General features: G+C 40.4%; 1 protein-coding gene across 1 annotated transcript in view; it reads right to left on the bottom strand.

Annotated features, from left to right (window-relative positions):
* Nucleotides 1–21,396, bottom strand: part of ARHGEF3 (Rho guanine nucleotide exchange factor 3) — a 312,784-nt gene that overhangs the window by 150,209 nt on the left and 141,179 nt on the right. The gene's annotated exons all lie outside the window — the stretch shown is intronic.

The following is a 21,396-nucleotide window of genomic DNA, read 5'->3' as shown; positions in this document are numbered from 1 at the left end:
ATCTATTCATGAAAAGTCTGACTATTTAAAAAAAAAACTTCAAACAACAATGTTCATACATAATATCATGCAAAAAAGTGTACTGATTATATATTTATGGATGTAATTCACAAAGTATTGAAGTGAATAGGCTGAAACAACTTCTGTTTCACTGGAAAATTATATTTAATTCATAGACAATTTTTAATTGTACCTACTGCATAGACTCAGTTAGTCAAAAATTTCAGATGTTTAACATCTGTGACATTCTATTCTATAAATGCTGAAGTGATGAAGTGAGCTGTAGCTCACGAAAGCTTATGCCCATATAAATTTGTTAGTTTCTAAGGTGCCACAAGTACTCCTTTTCTTTTTGCGAATACAGACTAACACGGCTGCTACTCTGAAACCTATTCTATAAAGATGTATACAGCAGCTGCAGACAAAGCTTAACTGCTATATATTCATTATGCTTAATCTTGTGCTCTACTATTGTACTGGCTTAACACTAGAACCCTTTTTCATCCTTTTTGTTGTTGTTGTTGTAAATGCTCTGATCATAATTAGGCACAGCATCTGAGACATGTATTACACATAACTGCTTACAGGAATACAATAATGGTTTCAGTCATTATTTTGCTAACATACCACCATCCATTCTGTCTAACCAGCTTACTACTCTATAGAAAGCTTTTTACATATTTTACAGGTTTCATAGTCATCAGAGGGACTTAAGGTAAAAGTAAAAAAAAAAATTAATTGATAATGTTGTGAACGTGCTGATACAAATTAATGTAACACATGCAAATAAAACGCCTAAATTATAAAGATCAGTTACTCCAGCATAATGGCTATTGCATTTATTTTCCGAAACAGTTATTAGTCTGCTGAAGATATAATTACACTGGAGCATAATTCCCTAAATTTTCTTTTTTGCAGAGAAACTCTGTGACCAGAAAGTACTAGGCATGAATGGTCCTGAGTGCTGGAAACCTTCTATGGTAGGATTAAGTATTCATAGTTATGGAATGTCAGATTGTAATAAACAAATTCCCCCAAAGCTGGTATTTCCCCCAACTTCATTCTTCTCTTTAGTCAGAACAGAAGTTTAGACAAGGATTGACAAAGCTACAATAGTACCAGGGGAACAAAAACACCTCCCCTCCCCGCCAAATTACAATAAAAACACTTTAGATGGTAATCATTTCTATTATTTCAAGCATTACAATGCTGCTCAAACATCAGTGTCAAAAAGTGAATCAGTAGTATTATGTTCACCAAAAGATTCCAGGAGTTACCTCAGTTAAGGAGTAAAATGCAACTCTTTATCAACGCATCAAATCAACAATACTATTGAATGCAGCAAGTTCCATTATAGACACATTGTTATTAGCTTCTAAAACTAACAGCCTCAAGTTTCAGAAGTGACTACTGATTCGGGTCCCTTTATTATTATTAATGTAAAAGTATCTGACACAATTTCTTTACCAACAATGTGGAAAAGTTTGGCCTGGTCTCATTGTGAAATATAGAACGTTAAAATCATTCTCATCATTTAGTTGCCACACAGTCAGCAGAACAAACAATATTTTTAAAGGTGATATGAGACTGGTATTCTGTCTGTCAACCAACTCAACCCTTAATATAAACAAACTTTATGAAGCACATTGTAAGTGATCTGCAAAGCCTCTGTAAACTTTTTTTTTAAAAATAGCTTAAAGATCCCAAATCAAACTAAGACCAAAATCAATAATAATGAAAAACCAAATGCTGCCATCTGATACATGCATTCTGCTCTCCTTTGGGCTAAATTTCACATTCTTTATTCAAATTTCCCATTGAAGTCAAAGAACATTTTGACTGAGTAAGGAATGCCTTTATTTGGGTCAGAGACAGATCTCATCTTATAGGAAACTTACCAGAAATGAAGAAATCTGAATACAGTTGATTATTAAGGAAATCACTTTTGTTATCTTTAAAAGCAGAAAAGGCCACTTAAGGATCATAACACTCATGGTGAACTTGCTAAATATACTAAATTGTCAAGATATACTCCCTCTATGTTCGTGTTTAATTTGAATGAGAAAAATAAAAGAGAAAGGACATTTGCCTTCAAGACGGTTTCTTTATTACATGTAGTTTGTGCTGGTATGTTCAGCCTATGCTATGTACATATTTGCTGCTATATTGAATAAAGATAGATAATAAAGGAAATGTTAGTCCTCCATGCTCCAGTAAGATACTATTCAGAAACAGACTGAAACCATGCAAGAGTAAAAAGGGAAGAGACATGGGGACATAGCCAGCATTGTATAAATTCTTTCAATAGAGTGCTCCTGGGTTTTATTTATTTAGGAATAAAGAGAGAATAATGTAACATAGCCCTGAGAGAAATAACACATGCCACTACTCCAAATAATACCAGAGTCAAGCATCTGTCTGTCCTAAAACAATCATATGATGGATTAATAATGGATTAAGGACAGTCACCTTATAATAAAATCTGAATCCAGATGGGGCACTGACCTCCAGTACGATAAGGGAATTATTACGAAGTCATGCATAATTCAAGCATACTGCATATACCCTACTGGCCAAGGCTAACAGTATCTCTAACATTAGCAGGTAACAGAAGTGAATTTAATAGAACAAAAAAGGCAGAAACAATATATATTTTAATTATCTCAACTCTGATAAGCAGAGATAAAAGTAATCCCCTTTAAGCTTTTAAGTCTGGCTTGTCATACCTTAGCAATCAAATACTAACTTTATTATTAGGTTTAATTAGGTCAAATAAATTTTCAATTATATTGACTTAAATATGTAATATGCGTTCTCAATGAGCATTAAAAGCAATCAAAATTAAGGAACTCTGAAGGATTCATGTAAATTACATATGAACCTGGATAACTTTCTGTTCATATTTCATAATGGGACACATTTTATTAACATTCAAATATAGAATAAAACTTCTAAACCGATCCATAGATATGAAGTCTTCTCTAGTTCAGAACCTGCTAAAACACTACTTTCTTTTTAAGGTTATTATCAGCAATGATAACTGTTATATGTTACCCAAAGAACAAACAAGTAACTTCTCTAATGCACAATAACTACTTTTCATAGGGAATTTTACTATGATTTTGACATTATGAAGTACAATAAAATTCATGCTACTAGTATCCATTCACTATAACCATACACAACTTCAAAGACAGCTTTATGGCAATACTCATGATGTATATGAGGGAAAATTTTCAGAAGACTAAATTTTCCATTTAGGCATGAGGATAAGTAGCCAGATTTGCAAAAGAGCTCAGCATATTGGATGCTGACCTATTCCGAAAATCTGCTGCCAAATGTGGGGCTGGTCTGTAACACTCGCTGTGGGGGCCGGTCTGTAACACTCGCTGTGGGGGCCAACCATAGTGCTACAAGCACTTTCCAAAAATATCAGTTTTCCCATTTTACAGAGGACATAAGTGAGGCATAGAGAGGTTACGTGGCTTGCCCGAGGTCACCCAGTAGGCCAGTAACTGACCTAGAAAACAACCCATGTCTCCAGAATCTCATTTCAGTGCTCTATCCATGAGGCCACAGTACTCTGAAGAGAAACATTGCACTGTGAATTTAAGAATGCACAATATTCAGTGTGCACTGTTTTTGATACATAGTCATTGCATCATCCATCACTGTAGTATGGGAGCTTATGAGTGTTAAGGATAGCTAACTAATAAATAGCGTTGCTGATAGATTCCATGCAGGTTTACAGCACAAGTTAAGTCCAACAAGATTCTAATGCTCAAAGGCACCTTAATATAGCAATAGTGGACAGAAATGTGGAAAGGAACAGGACACCAGAAGACTAGTGAGAGACACTTCAGGGCATACTTATAGAATGGAGAGGCATAATAACTGCACAAACAAAAATACAAAAGAGTAAATTTCAAGAGACTTTTAAATTACTGAGGGCTTGTATACACTACTACACAGGGTCGATTTAAGATACACAACTTCAGCTACGTGAATAGCGTAGCTGAAGTCAATGTACTTAGATCTACTTACAGCGGTGTCTTCACTGCGGTAAGTTGACAGCTGATGCTCTCCCGTCGACTCCGCTTGTGCTTCTCTGGTGGAGTACCGGCGTCGATGGGAGAGCGCTCAGCGGTCGATTTATCACGTCTAAACTAGTAAAATCGACCCCCGCTGAATCAATCACTGCCCTCCAATCCAGCGGGTAATGTAGACAAGCCCTCAGAAGCCAAAGATCCTTAAATGTCAGGCACATTGTACCATCTGTCACCAGTAGACGCCCAACTAACATTCACAGTTCCCCCTTTTACAATCATAATTTGGCTCACATTCCCTAGCTTTATCTGTTCCACACTCAGATCATTAGATTACAGTTCCCACCACTGTCTGGCTTAGTACTGTACAGCCAAACTAAAGTGTGCAACACTGTCTGAGATTGTACTCACAAAGACTGTTCTTCCCAGCAAGACTAATGAGAAAGTAGCTCTGCGCCGATGTATGTATGCAACGAAGTTTGAGAAGTCGTTTGCTGATCTTATTTGTGAGTGACAAAGGTGACTGAGTTTAGATGGGTTTCAGAGTAACAGCCGTGTTAGTCTGTCTTTGCAAAAAGAAAAGGAGTACTTGTGGCACCTTAGAGACTAACCAATTTATTTCAGCATGAGCTTTCGTGAGCTACAGCTCACTTCATCGGATGCATACCGTGGAAACTACAGTAGACATTATATACACACAGAGACCATGAAACAATACCCCCTCCCACCCCACTGTCCTGCTGGTAATAGCTTATCTAAAGTGATCATCAAGTTGGGCCATTTCCAGCACAAATCCAAGTTTTCTCACCCTCCGCCCCCCCCCCCCCCTGCCCACACACAAACTCACTCTCCTGCTGGTAATAGCCCATCCAAAGTGACCACTCTCTTCACAATGTGTATGATAATCAAGGTGGGTCATTTCCAGCACAAATCCAGGTTCTCTCACTCCCTCACCCCCCCCCCCCCAAACCACACACACAAACTCACTTTCCTGCTGGTAATAGCTTATCAAAAGTGACCACTCTCCCTACAATGTGCATGATAATCAAGGTGGGCCATTTCCAGCACAAATCCAGGTTTTCTCACACACACCCCCACCCCCATACACACACAAACTCACTCTCCTGCTGGTAATAGCTTATCTAAAGTGATCATTAAGTTGGGCCATTTCCAGCACAAATCCAGGTTTTCTCACCCTCCCCCCCCCCGCCCCACACACACACACAAACTCACTCTCCTGCTGGTAATAGCCCATCCAAAGTGACCACTCTCTTCACAATGTGTATGATAATCAAGGTGGGCCATTTCCTGCACAAATCCAGGTTCTCTCACCCCCTCACCCCTCTCCAAAAACCACACACACAAACTCAATCTCCTGCTGGTAATAGCTTATCCAAAGTGACCACTCTCCCTACAATGTGCATGATAATCAAGGTGGGCCATTTCCAGCATAGATCCAGGTTTTCTCACCCCCCCCCACCCCCATACACACACAAACTCACTCTCCTGCTGGTAATAGCTCATCCAGTGACCACTCTCCCTACAATGTGCATGGTAATCAAGGTGGGTCATTTCCAGCACAGATCCAGGCTTTCTCACCCCCCAACCTGCCCCCCGGGAACACACACACACACACACACAGAAACTCACTCTCCTGCTGGCAATAGCTCATCCAAACTGACCACTCTCCAAGTTTAAATCCAAGTTTAACCAGAACGTCTGGGGGGGGGGGGTAGGAAAAAGCAAGGGGAAATAGGCTACCTTGCATAATGACTTAGCCACTCCCAGTCTCTATTTAAGCCTAAATTAATAGTATCCAATTTGCAAATTAATTCCAATTCAGCAGTTTCTCGCTGGAGTCTGGATTTGAAGTTTTTTTGTTGTAAGATAGTGACCTTCATGTCGGTGATTGCGTGACCAGAGAGATTGAAGTGTTCTCTGACTGGTTTATGAATGTTATAATTCTTGACATCTGATTTGTGTCCATTTATTCTTTTACGTAAAGACTGTCCAGTTTGACCAATGTAAATGGCAGAGGGGCATTGCTGGCACATATCACATTGGTGGATGTGCAGGTGAACGAGCCTCTGATAGTGTGGCTGATGTTATTAGGCCCTGTGATGGTGTCCCCTGAATAGATATGTGGGCACAGTTGGCAACGGGCTTTGTTGCAAGGATAGGTTCCTGGGCTAGTGGTTCTGTTGTGTGGTATGTGGTTGTTGGTGAGTATTTGCTTCAGGTTGCGGGGCTGTCTGTAGGCAAGGACTGGCCTGTCTCCCACCACTTTTGATAAGCTATTACCAGTAGGAGAGTGAGTTTGTGTGTGTGTTTTTTTGGAGGGGGGTGAGGGAGTGAGAGAACCTGGATTTGTGCTGGAAATGACCCACCTTGATTATCATACACATTGTGAAGAGAGTGGTCACTTTGGATGGGCTATTACCAGCAGGAGAGTGAGTTTGCGTGTGGGGGGGCGGAGGGTGAGAAAACCTGGATTTGTGCTGGAAATGGCTCAACTTGATGATCACTTTAGATAAGCTATTACCAGCAGGACAGTGGGGTGGGAGGGGGTATTGTTTCATGGTCTCTGTGTGTATATAATGTCTACTGCAGTTTCCACGGTATGCATCTGATGAAGTGAGCTGTAGCTCACGAAAGCTCATGCTGAAATAAATTGGTTAGTCTCTAAGGTTCCACAAGTACTCCTTTTGAGTTTAGATGGGTAGATTCACACATCTAGCAAAAGAATGGGTTTGGGGGAGGAATATCCAGGATACAGTAGGGGTGGTGGATTGAAAACTGGGGTGAATGACAACAGCAATAGTGGACAGAAATGTGGAAAGAAACAGGACACCAGAGGACTGCTGAGAGACACTATATGCCACAGATAGCATGAAGAGGCATAATAACTGCACAAACAGAAATACAGAATGCAGAGGATTGAGGAGAGGCACCATCTAATGGTCTGAACACAGAATGGAAATAGAGAACTCCTAAATTCTTAACTTAGCTCTACCACTGGCTCATTATATGACCTTGGAAGATTGAGTTAGCTCTCTGCTTCAGTTTCCTCATTCATAAAAAGAATTCTCTCTCTCAGGTTTTTATGAGCCAGTTTATTTAGATAATGTTTATAAAATAGAATATGTAAATCATTATGTAAACCTTATTATTAGACAATCAATTAAATGAGCAGAGCTATGCCTATGTACAGGTATGGTTCACAGGACCCATGCACAAACAAGATAAGGCCTTCCTGTACAGAGAGATGTGATTTGTTGAGATAGAAGCAGGTTGGATAATTCCCACATTTCTTCATATGCAGATATCTGAGTGTAATAGCCTTATACATGCATGTATCCACTCACAGAATTTTGCTGTTATAGCCTGCTGGCCACATGTATCACAGGTATATCTAATTACATGACATCAGGGGCTGATATTCCCAAAGCTGGCAATAAAATGTGCCATAAGTGCCCGCCTGCATGAGTTACTACTCCAGGTTATCAATCCATGGAGCACTCCTATCCCAATCCACTTCATCAAGCAAGTACAAAAAGTGTTTAAAAAACAACAACAATATGATTTGGCCACAATCCTCCTTGTGACAAATCAGCAGAGTTGCAAGCAATGCTTCCTGTGAGAATGAAAGGAAGCTCTGCCTTCATGACTGATTATTCAGTGGGAGACAGGTGGTCTGGCACTGGTAAGAGGCATTAAAAAATTAAAAACCTATTTTTAAAAAGGGATACTGCTAGTGGACTGATATAGATGTAAGCTGGCAAGAGACCCAGCCATCTGCAGCACAGATTCTGCTATCCACTTTATGGAACAGGAGTGACTCCAGGCTTTTAAGAAGTTTAACACCCCTATTTAGATACTTTTTTTTTTCTGGATAGATTTAGACTTAGGAAATAGCATCATTTACTCTAGTATGGAGACTGAGAGAAAAAACAAGGTAACTTCAGTGTAAGGAGTAAAAATGCTTGAAAAATAGAGGTGGATCAGTGAGCACAGCTGAACATAAACCTAGCCAGCCTACCAGTTATTGCAACCTGTAGCTTACGGAGCTTGGGTATAATAACAGCTAAGTGTTCAGCAGGCAGAACCTCATGTAAATTGCTCCATCATTCTGTGCAGCGGGAAGAGTGCTGCACAGGAAAGTTTAATATGTTTAATTATTAAATGCACATCCAGTTAATAAGCAAGATAATGAATCCTATTACAGAATCTGAGATTTACTTTCTGTAGAACTGTAAAAATAATAGAATCTAAACTAATAATAGGCATTACTTGTATTCAGTTTCTATATCCCTAGTCCTGGGGTTTAACTGTTCTATTACCCTGGCAGTGGGTGATCTCACTGAGGACATATCCATCTGTTATATGGCATATCACCACACTGGCATAATATAATATACCCGGCATACAACAGGCAGCTAGTCACTTACTATTTATTTGCTTTGGGCTAGTGCTCAGAGGCTCCAACCTGGATTTGGGCCCCACTGTGGTATGGAAACACAAAAATGGTCATTGCTTTGAAGCGTTTATAATATAAACAAAAATAGAAATAGATTTATTAGAGTAATAGATATCAAGTCAGCCTCTAAAGCAACATATTTGCAGTCAGGTTTTCACTGAAGTTGCAGGGACAGAATTAACAATTGTGTAGAGATCAGTTGTAAAATGTAATCGCAGAACATAAAAAAACTACTATTTCATAACAGCATAAATCCTATTAGGCTATTAGCAATTGAAATTAACTGTTCCCCCATCATAGCTTCTTACCAATGTGTCTTTATCATTAATTTTGGCAACACACTGACCCTTAAGACTAGTAACTAACCAGTACAGAAATTAAATAAATTTGTAGTATGTTGCTACCATAGGTTAGATGTAATTCAGTCGTTGAAAAATGTCAACTGCAAATACAGGTCTTAAATAGTTACAAAATTATATATTTTTAGATTTACAAAACATTATGTCCTTTGCCTACAGTATCAAATATATTTCTACCTAAAAGATATATTTTAGTTTACCAGTTAATATGATTTTTGTACTGGAAAAAAAGTAAAACAAATAGAAAACAAGTAACTATGACTATCAAGGAAGATGTTTTCTATGTTAATTTATTTGAAGTAAAATTGTAATGACGCCAAACTATTGAGGAGGGAGCTGGGATATGGAGTGGGGTAGAAGAAAAATTTAAACTGAACCTCTATTCAAATTATGTTTTTCCTTGGTTTAGAATGCAGGTTTGCCATTAGAAGAATTTTATATATTGCCGTTATAAACCAATATTAGCACAATATATTAGCAAAATAATAAATAACTTATTTATAAAATTTTAAATCACAAAGCAGTAGAAGGAAATGTGCATCTTGTGAGACAATTGCCCAAAATTATTTCCTGTGTCACATTCTACGATAACTCCATAGAATTTGTTCACTTTTTTCCATATTAAATAGTAGTTGCCACCTTGATGTGGTGTCCCACCAGACATTCCTTCATTACACCCTCTGATCCACCCATGAAAGGCACTGGCTGTACCACTACCTAGCACCAAAGGATAATCTGCAGGGACATCATAAATGCTTCTTTGCAGTATCTCGAGAACTTGAGGGCAGCTAATTACTTTCTTACCCAAAGGACCGGAAGTGGCTCCTATTTGACTGGCAGGACAAGTCATCAGAAAGTGCATAGGAATCTTTCCCAATTTGTTGCAAGCATGAAAAGCTGACAATACAGGACCCTGTTCTAGACCCTTATGTGACAACCATAGACCAAACCCTTACCCAAACCTAAAAGTGGGGTTTCAGGCTTGAGATTGCCTATCAGCCCAATTTACCATAGATTACTGCCATGACTGGAACAGCTGGAATCAACCGGACTCATGTTTGATTCTGAAACACAACTCTCAGAGCCAGAACTAAACAAACCTTGAGACAAATTATAACTGATGAAGGCAAGTGGCCAATAGCTGAGTAGATAATTACCCTGGTTTAGTGAAGGACAGTGCAGAGAGAAGAATTTAAAGGGACACTGGACGTTTTTAAATCTTGTTTTAATGTACCATAATGGCATTTAACCACAGCAATGAATTCAGGGTGGTAGAGGAATGGGGTGACAAGCTTAATGCTATGCCAAGTAAAAAGAAAAAAAAAAGTAGATGACTGGAGACCCTGTCCCTTCTCCAAGACAGATTTGGGATCACTGTCCACTATATCCTCGTGGGACAGTCACTAGCTGACATGCAAATGTTCTATGATAGACTCATACTGAGGTGATAACATCTTTGTCACACAGCAGCCCTGCAAGAAAAATTACCTCTAACTGCACTGAATTCTTGCAAAAGTGACACTTCCTCTCTACCTCTGCAAAAGTAGAAATACATTTAGGAATGTAGCCTGCAATTCTCTACAGGATGTCCTTCGGCCATCTGCAGTACAGGTCACAAACCACAAGCAAGTAAACATAAGGAAAAGTCACCCTAGGTTACTCCCCACTGATATCAACCTTGATGATATGTTAGGAGATAGTGTGAATTTACTAATTCCTTAGAAAATGTTTTCTGTCCATGATTTCTGCAAGATATCTTTCCCAGATAGATTGGATAAACAATTTGCAGTATATTATTCATGAACTAAACAATAATTCTGTTGGCTGTATGTAGTGTGCGATTGATCACGAACAGGGTGCCAGGCTCAAGGATTCTGCAAAGGAATGCAGGTATGCTATGCTGAGCTACTTTGATACCAGACTTGAATCCTACAGGTATGTACAATATAATTACTCTAAACCTTAGTAGGTGGATTTAATTAGTTTCAGTTAGAAAAGGAACAGAAAACTAGGGTCTGTGACAGAGAGGTCCTGTATGGAAAACTAGAACAGCCAGTCTTGGAGAGAAAATTCAGGCTGAAGTTTATGTTTTAGGGTTATTTTTTAAGTTAGCAATAAAGCCTAACCGCACAAAACGGGTTTTGTCTCTCTGTGGTATATGTATCCTTTGTTCAGGGGAGAGTGGGAACTTCACCTACTTTAAGTCACCTGGAATTTTACTGCTCCCTGGCTGGATAACAGAAGCTTTTTTTAAATTATTTATTTATTTAAAATATCAGAGAATAAATAGACACCAAATAGCAAGAAACAAAAAAATCTCGTTTGTGCAGCAATATTCTTGTTGATATACAAATGTGGCTACTGATGCAAAGCCACTCACCAAAGCTCAGTGTGAACAAAATGTCTTTGCATGAATGTCTGCAAATAGCAAACAACAAGGGTGTATGAATATTATTGAACTGAACATCGGTTCAGAACTTGAAAAGATTCACAAATACTGATCTGCAGTCTTAGGCCAGCCTTGTTACAGAGACTTGTTTTTAAATCCTTTCATAAACATGAAAGCCTATTCCCAATAGGGGAGAGTTTCAGCTGTCTCCAAAAACACACTTTTTTATTTAAAAAGTCAATGACATTAATGGTGGGCTAATTAATGGTGGCTGAGGAATGAGGGTACACAACAGGTTAAAATGGCACTGAAGGAACACACAGATTTTCTCCACAACTGCACACTGAAAAGTTCTGAATAAAATAGTCAATGGTAGCACCAATCATGAGCCAGCAAACAGGGTCCCAGAATATCTTTATGCATAAAATTCTTGTTTGAGAGCAGCCAACTCCCTCACAACTGCAGAAACGAGGGAGCAATCAATGAGAAATTGGTCAAGAGCGGCTCCAGTGTGAGATAGATGTCACTATGGTGAACCAGCAATGCCACTGACTACCAAGATGAGTTAGCAAAATAGCATATTTTTATACAGTCCTACAACCTATGTGAAAGAAGGCTGATTTGCGGGAAAAAGTACAATGATCTTTTTTCAGTGTATAAACATCTAACAACTCCTGGGGCTTCACTGTTTCCAATCCCTCATTCTCCTTTCCTACCTCCTTTTCCCCAGGCTCTTAACTCCCAACCACTTGAATAACAATTAATAATACTTTGTACTTCTATGGAGTCTTACATGGAGGATCTTAGAGCTCTCTATTCATAATGACTGTTCACACCACTTGTCTGAGATACAGAATTGTCCTCATTTTACAGATGGAGAAAACTGTATCACAAAGAGGTTACGTGACCTACCCACAGTCATTGGCAGGACTGGGAACAGAAACAAAGAGCATGTCTACACTCGCAGAGTTACAGCACTGGGAGTTACAGTGCTGCTCAGAGAGCGGTAAAGGGAAACTGCTGTTGTGTGTTCACGCAGTCAGTGGCCTGCGCAATAATGTGTTCACACCTGTGGCAGTTGCCATGGTATTCAGAGCATTGCACTCTGGGAGCTAACCCACAAAGCATTTCTTCCTCTTCTGCTGCTAAGAGTTGTGGGAAGATGGAGGAGGGTCGCAGGGCATCCTGGGTCTTGACCAAATGCCCCGTGATGCATTCCTTTGCATCCCAGCAATCCCTGTGCTTCCGTCCACATTTGGTGCCATCTTTCAATGGTTTGTGTACTGCGTGCTGCTAGACCGGTGCCGAGAAGGGGAGGCTCAGGAGCATGGGACACCCTTAATTCCTTTGGCTGTAAAAACTGAGGTGGAGCTGACGGACCAGGAGTCGGTGCTGGTGGAGCTGGCGGAGGCAGAGTCTGCTGGGGAATCTGCTGATGCACCAAAGGGTGTCCCTGGGGTGCAAGCTGGCTCAGCGGAGTAGGTGCCCCTGAGGTAGGCATTGTCAGGGAGGCTGGAGACCCCAGGAGGCTTGGTGCCAAGAGTGTCGACTGCAAAAGTGGCGCCACATGATCAAAGGATGGTGCCGCAGCCGCCGCTTGTAATCTCGGCACCACAGGAGCTCTTGGCACCACAGTGATCGAGGTGGCCGAGGGAGAGCTGAAAGAGGTGGGCAACTGAAAGCCCTGAGCCTCAGTAGCATATATGGGGGCAGCTGACTCACGGTCGGTGCCTGAGGTGCCGCACCTTAAGTGAAAGGTACTGAGCCGCGGAGCAGCAGTTACTGGAGATATGAGAGCCAGTTTTAACTTCTTCCCCGAGGAACGGCTCCTGAGTGGGGAGGAAGCTGGCTGTTTTTTTGGTTTGGCTTTGCCTCTGAAGGGTGTTACAGAGGTGTGCTGTCCAGGGTCAGACGCAGGTCTGAGAGAGTTTTCCAGAGCAGCATTTTAAGTCTGGGCTCCCTGTCCTTGCGGGTCCGCGCTTTCAGTTTGTCAGAGTGGATGCATTTTTGGGGTACATGAGACTCCCCCAAACAGCATACACACTGTGAATGCCAGTCTGAGATGGGAATGGCCTCATTACAGGAGGCGCATTTCTCGAAGCCTGGAGAACCAGGCATGTCTGTAACCCCAGAGGTGGGTTGGTTTTTTTTGTTTGTTTTTTAAAGAAATAAATGTAACAGTTAACGTATCTTAACTAAATAGTAACTCTAATGACTAAAAACAATCTAACTAAACTGAGAAACCAACTAACTAACTAATCTCAAAGAGCACTGCTGAACTCCGTCTCTAGCCAGGGACAGTAGGGAAGGAACTGAGGAGCCCGGGCTTTGCACGCGCTATTAGAACACTGACCGCTCGAGAGGCAGGCACAGCCCGTAGGGGTTCTGCTGTAGAAATCTCCGATCGAAGGCGCCGGGACACACCTTGACCTGAAGTGGAGCACCCACAGGGACAGCTCTCGAAGAAGAATATTTGTTGCTATGCTCAGGAGTGCAGTGCTTGTAATGATAGGAGGTGATTGTGATTGGTGCAGACGATACAATATGAAGGTTAAACATAATTGTATGCTGCTTTGCAGGGCTCTGTTTGCTTTCAATTAATAGAATAAAGATTACTTTCAAACCAACACAATTCTTCTTTAAAAGAACAACAACCAGAGGAGGGAGTCAAACAAACAAACAAAAAAAAACCATCAGCAGTGATGAGATGGGAGAAGGGAAGGCCCCAGGAGGAGGTGGGGTCCTGGGATGACTGAAGGTTTGTGTATGTCCAGGGATCATATCCCACCTTCTCCTTTGCAGTACAATGCAGCGGGTACTGTACTTCAGCAGGGCCAAACTGCAGAGGGATGGGTGTTGAGTGCAGTGGATGAGAGTCTGCAGTGCTGAACTGTGATGGGGGAGGACTGGAATGCCACAGGTATAGACTGGAACCAGGAGGTTCATAACAATGTGTTGGTGGTGTCTGGGGAGCATGAGAAAGTTTTGTAACAGTGGCTGCAGGGGAGGGCAGGTGCGAAGCTGCTCGGTTTGCAGATCTAGTATCACCTGGAGCGTGTCTGTTTGGCACTCCATAACATTTAAGAGCTATTTCGTGGCTTCATTCTGGCATGCTGCATTCTCCTTTCGGTCCCTCTTCTCACTGTCCCACCACTCCTTCAATTCCTGTTTCTCAGCAGTGGAGTGCATCATAACATCACGCAGAAAGTCCTCCTTAGTTCTTATTGGAAGCTTTCTAATTCTGCACAGCTGTTCAGCTGCCGATAAAAAAAGAGGGAGGTTGGGCTTCCACGGTCATCTCTGTGACGTTTAAACGCAACATTTTACAGAAGCAGTATTGTTTGCAACACAGAGAACACTGATTAAGTGATTTAAAACACAGCCAGTACTCTCACACCTGTCACTAACTGGCTGACCCAAGCAAGCACACATGAGCCACAAGACCCCCCAAATGGCGAGTAGCCACAGGGGTAGGGTAAATCACTCTTCCTGGATCCTGCTGTACACAGGGCACATGGCTCTTTGAGAGAGACAGCACTGTAGGGGTGGCCTGATAATCATTCCTGTCCCCACATTTTCCACAGGATATAATCATTACGGAAGATATCTTGCTGCTGAGGGTGAGCAGGAAATCAAGGGAGGGTCTTCTCCAAGACTGCGGCTTCCGCCCTGGCCCCATGCAGCTCACCTGTGGCAAGAAACAAAGGAGCTCTGCCGAAGAACCTGCAGCAGCGGATTGCCCAGTATCTCCATGAGAGTTTCCTCAAGATCTCTGAGGCAGATTCCCGTGAAGTGAAGGAGTCAATCAACAGTCTGTTCTGATGCTCAGATTAGGCATGTGGTGGGAGACAAGCCTGCTTTCTGTAACCCTCCTGCCTCCAACAACTTGCTTCAGCAATTTCCAAAATCAAATCCACTTACCAGGGGTCTCAACTTCTGATTGCACTTTGCCAAGATACAACTGCTGTTACTGGCTAGCCTCCTCCGGGGTAGAAAAGAGCTCCTGGCTGCATGCCTCTGTGACCTCCAAGTCATGCCTCTGGGTTCCCCTTCCACTCCAAATCCTCATCCAAGATTTCCTCCTCCTGGCTTGGTCCACACTTGACTGGCACGCAAGCCACCGAAGTATCCACAATGGTCTTTGCAGTGGAGGTGGGGTCACCGCCAAATATCATGTCCAGCTCTTTGTAGAACCAGCAGGCGTAGCGTGGGCGCAGCGGTTTGCCTCCCGTGCCTTGTGGTAAGTGTTCTGCAGCTCCTTCACTTTGACCCTGAATTGCAGTGTGTCCCAGTCGTGGTCTCTTTCTGTCACGCATAATGAAATGTATCCATAGGTATCATAATTCCTATGCCTGGAGTGCAGCTGGGACTGGACAGCCTCCTCTCCCCAAATGCTGATTAGGTCCAGCAGCTCAGCATTGCTCCAATAGGGGATCGCCTGGTGCATGGAGCAGGCATGGCTACCTGGAAAGATGTGAGAGCACTGCAAGTATCACCGAGCAAACAGGAAGGGGACTTTCAAAATTCCAAAGGAATTTACGGGGTGGGAATGATGGTTGGTCACCTGAGGGTAGGGCAGCAGAGTTCAAACTGATGACCAGAGAGGCGAGAACAGGCATTGTGGGACTCCTCCCAGAGGCCAATCGCAGCGCTGTAATCGACCCCAGAGTCTACACTGGCACCACAGTGCTGTAGCCCCGGTGCAAAAAGCTCTATGCCTCTCGTTGGGGTGGTTTTTTTAAAGCGCTGCAACTGCGCAGTTTCTGCGAACTAAGTGGCTTGGCAGTGTGTACACCTCGGGATTTACAGCGCAGAAAGCGGCTTTACAGCACAGAAACTTGCCAGTGTAGACAGGGCCTTAATCTATTAACTCCAAGCACTGGGCCACATTCCCATCCTTTGCACATAAGCAAAACAATCCTGTCATTGGGCATTACACCTTCAGACACCTCAGGTGTCGTCTTATTTAACAGTGTTACAACACCTTTTCAGTAACATTTAATTTACAAAGGCCATTCTGGAAACACATACTGTTCACAAAAAGAAGAGAACATTACTTTTGTTCTACATGCAAAGCACCTGTTAGTAGAAGATATTCTGGGAATTATATCAAATACTGTACATTCACATAAATACCGTTTCTTCAATGGTATGCAATGTTGTTAAAGATCTAGTGTAAAACTATTGTCAAGATGAAAATTATGGTAAGTCAAAGTTCCTGAAGCTAGTCAGATAACTGGCAAAAAGAAACATCAACTTTTAGTTCACAGGTAGTATCCAAGGGGGAAAAATGCCCTCTCTTTTCAAAACTTTACCTTGGTACGTACAGCTAAGTGCAAATGGTTCATTCCCCAACTACCCTTAATTAGCCCATCTCTAACACCAGTGCCTTTTGAAATAAAGTGTTAGAATCAGCTAAAATTCTCCCCCACTGGGAAAACTGTTTTGTACTCATAAAAGGATTAAAAAAAGAAGTGTTCACATTTTTCACAGCCACTTATTCAGTGACATTTAGAGAGTCTACAATACTTAATGAGAAAGCAATTTCATTATACTGTTAAGAAAGCTTTAACTCAACGCTAACAAAAATCTTAGAAACTTTCAGAATGTCTCATTTAACCCTTTGAGAAAGCCATTTACAAACCTATGCACTCCTGAAAACTTATCCAACAAGGTATCCCATTAAGGGGTTGAAAAAAGGCATCTCTACAAATAATTTTCAAGTCTACAGATGTGGAAAGCCTGCATCCTGCTGATAACACTGAAAAGCATTTTCATTTGCCAGTAAGACCAAAAACTGCATGGTTATGTCATGTTCAACACAGCAGGTAACCATCTTTTGTAGTCTGAGAATAAGAAACTGTACTTGACCAGAGTTTATTATGAAATATATGACATGGTAACAAAACTAAGTGAAAATTCCATTGCATCGTAAACATCCAGTGAGGCCTTCAACATAGGAGTATCCTTAAATGACCATTATACACTATAATTATATGCTCCAATCCTATGAGCTGGTGAGCACCATTCTCTGAGTAGGGTTAGATGAAACAGGGGTAGCACTTGTGCAGCTGCAGCCTTAAAGGTGTAAGCCATTTCCTAGTGCCAACAAAGTCCATTGGCTTGAGTTGGAATTAAAGATACTCACAGGAGGCACTTTGCACCTTGCCAGATCAGGCCAATGATTATGAATTATGGAGACAAAAGTTATACGAAAGAGCTAGGGTTGGGGATGCTTTACCGCTTTTTGTATTTGGATGAATTAAATAAATTGTTTAATGCTCATGAACATGAGGAAAAAGAGCAACAGTCAGATGTGGATCAGGCCCTTCAAAGGGATTTTCACATATAATTCTTCAAATCTTCTTCAGTCTTGATCTAAGTGACATCTAGAATACTGGACCAAAAACCAGAGGTGAGTCTAAACAAATCTGAAACAGTCTAGAAGGAATCTACATTGTAACTCAGACTTTCTGTAGGTACCTTCAATGTATATATTACACTAACAGACTCTACAGCAAGAATTCACAATTACTTTTATAGCAAGGACCACAATTTAGCAGAGGTTGTCTCACAGACCAACTACCTAACCATTTACAGTTACATGGACCACCTTCCCTCCAATTCACATTTATATACTGTGCCTGTGGCAATGATAGCAATTGTTTACATGGGAAAGAAATATTAGGAAAATATGTGAAGGTATTTTTGAATAGGATTTGGCAACTAGAAATGAAAAAGAGCCATCTCATCAGCCAGCATTCTGCAAATGACCAGTGATCCATGGACCACAGCTGGATAGCTGCTCCTCTAGTCTCTTTCTAGATTTAAACTCCTTTGGCAAATTCAGAGGTGATGTGTTGTGTACATTAGATCACCGAGCACTAAGGCCTTGCCCAAACACAGAAATTGTACTACTTTAACTACAGTTAAACCTCTCTAGCAAGCACACAGCTATAATGATATAAAAGTGCTTATATATTGGTATAGTTTATTCCCATACAGCAAAGAGAATAAACTAGAGTGTCCTAAGCACTTTTATAGTGGTATAACTACAGCCCCACTGCAAATTGAACAAATTTTTATTTCAGTAGAAGTCACTCTCCACATCTGGAATTCACCATTACAAAATGTGCGTAGACCAGGTCAAGGGCCATTTTACGGTAACCTAAAGTGGTTGAAAACTTGGAATTTCCATTCTGAAATTTCGTTTCATCCTGAATCAGAACAAAAAGTCAAAATTTTGAAATTTCCCACAAAAATGAAACTTCTGAAAAATTTTATTTCAGAAGTATCAAAATGACCTTATCAAAATGCTTTATTTTAACAAGGTCAGAGTGCTTCATTTTGAATATATTATTACTATACCAAAAAAGCACTTCAATAATTTGTCATAGAAAATGTTGATGAAATTGATACATCTATGAAATGAATCAGCATTTTCCAATGGAAACCCGTTGGCTGGAAAATGTGCAACAAACTCTACAGTAATTTAGACACTGTTAGAAATACTTACACCTACACTGTTTATGTCTAAGGGAGTATAAGGAGGAGGGGGGGTATTTTAAATTACACTGTCTTACAGAACTTTGGGTGCAAGGTACACTTAAACTCTCTTGTACTCAGACAGCCTTGGAACAAATTGTAGCCACTCTAAGAAAGTCTAAGTTAGGGAAAGGAGTTCTAAGTTATACATCCTTGTTGAATTTGACCCATCGCGTTCTTCTAACAAAATTCTGTAAAAATCCTAAATTACATTAAAAAGGTGATAATTATCAGTATGTTCACTTTTAAACATAATTGTTCTTTCAAACATAAATGACAATTATACCTAACAGTTAGCAAGTCTGAAAATTTTTCTTTTTGAAGATGGTCCTTATGTGTAGATCTAAAATCAGCACCAGATGAAAACCTCTAGGGACAATTTATCCCAAAAGAGCCACACATGCTTATCTTCTAAAGGTGACTTAAGTGAGGTCTATTTATAAGCCAATAACTCCTAAATGTGCTCCTGATCTACTGTGTTTCAGATGCTGGTGCTCTAAAATGGGCATTTTTAGCATAATACTTCATTAATTCAATTTCTACTGTCTGAAAAAGCACTTAACTAAATGTCCATTTCAGTAGTGCAAGTTACTCTTGAGTATAAGTAAAATAACTCATATCCAGTAACTTTCCCTGACGCAAAGCTGACGCAGAGCCATATGGTGACACATGTTTGTATAAATATACCTGCTACTTTACAAGTGTCAGTGAAAAATCTCTGGAAACAAGATCACTTTGACAATTTGGGACAGTATCTAAATGATTTTGGTACCACTGAAGACACCCACAACGCTGACTTGTATAAGATGGCCAAATACTTGTAGACGGTGATATTTATAACCATGTGTGACCAAGACAGTTTCAAGTGTGTTACATCTTTACAATGCCACAGCAGCCCAAGAACTGAATATCTTTCTTAATGGACATCGCTTGAAATACAGATCCCCAACCAGTCTACCTCAGAGTAACCCTAGATGTAATATTTCTCACATATCTTAGCCACCTGAGAAAAACTGTGGCTAAAGTAAAAAGAAAAGGAGTACTTGTGGCACCTTAGAGACTAATAAATTTATTTGAGCATAAGCTTTCATGAGCTACAGCTAACTCGGCTGCTACTCTGAAACCTGTGGCTAAAGTGAGGTCGTGTAATAACCTTCTAAGCAAATTGGCTGGCACATCATGGGGAGAATGAAGCACTCATGAAATTTGATTCATCTGACATAGATTATTTTGGGTGCTGCATTTATATAATGGAATAACTCATTTTAGAATAATAAATTGTATTATTTTCTTGTACCCAGGAGAAATATAAATATGTTTCAGATAAATGTATTTTCAGTTAGGCCCATTCTGTGCCTGAAAACAACAGAAAGGCACAATGAAAAAAACCTTCTCGTTAGCTGTAGTTCTGGCTAAAGTGAGAACTACTGAATAAACAGAATTTATATATATCTGGGGTGTGAGTCTATGAGAGTGCCTCTTAGTCAGATACTCATAAGGAACAAAAACACATTTCTGACAGTGAGAAATTTGATAAAAAGTTGTATAGCCCTCACGTGCCACTGAATATTAACAGTAAAGAGGCACCACCAACTTGAAAGCTAATCCATAATTTAGAAAAGTGAATGCAAAGTTGTTTCAGGCACCACACCTGGTCCTGAAAAATCCTGTCATGTTATGTGGTGGTACAATCCAAATTTTCTATTTTTTAAAATTACTTTCTCCTCACCATACAGTGTGAAATATCTGCAGCAAAAGGAGAAACTGACTAAATGAGTACAGGAGAAAACACTGAAAATGATTAAAACACAAAACAAACACACTGAGAAAGGAAAAAATCTCCCGCTAATTCAGTTGCAGAAATATTAAATGTTATTTTCAGAGAGAAGTGTGATTTTTAATCTGACAATGTCTCTTAAAGCGTAAGAATCTCCTCATGTCAGAATTATAACCTTTGCATGAAAAATAATAGGCATTTCAATTTATTGTGTACTTGTCCTCACTAAAATCCTGATCCAACAGCCATTGAAGTCAATGGGAATCTTTCAGCTCCTGAAGCTAAATAGTGTTTTAAAGTAAGCAGACACCGATCAGTGCAGTAAAATCATCATTTATATAAAAATGAAATCAGTGTTACCAAATAAGGCTACTGGATATCTCAAATTTATTTACAGAAACAGTTTTGGGGTTGGGGTTTTTGGGGGTAGCCCTAAGGAGGAGACAGGAAGAACAGAGGAGAATCAGCCAATTAGAAACAGCTTATTTGAACAAAAAAACTGTACACATTTAAAAACTGCATCCTTTATGTAAAAGCTGGCTTCTGGATGTCAGAAATATTCCACAGAACAATCACAATACAGGTCTTCACTAACGATGCACTTAGCTCTCACTATTGCACTAATACCAAGGTTATACACTTTGAAACAACAAAAAGAAAAGGAGTACTTGTGGCACCTTAGAGACTAACCAATTTATCTGAGCATAAGCTTGTATCCACAGTATGCATCCGATGAAGTGAGCTGTACCTCACGAAAGCTCATGCTCAAATAAATTGGTTAGTCTCTAAGGTGCCACAAGTAC

This window comes from Lepidochelys kempii, chromosome 7, assembly GCF_965140285.1.
Source record: "Lepidochelys kempii isolate rLepKem1 chromosome 7, rLepKem1.hap1, whole genome shotgun sequence".
Taxonomy (NCBI): domain Eukaryota; kingdom Metazoa; phylum Chordata; order Testudines; family Cheloniidae; genus Lepidochelys; species Lepidochelys kempii.
Note: the sequence above shows the minus strand (reverse complement) of the source record. Positions and strands in the feature narration are given on the sequence as shown.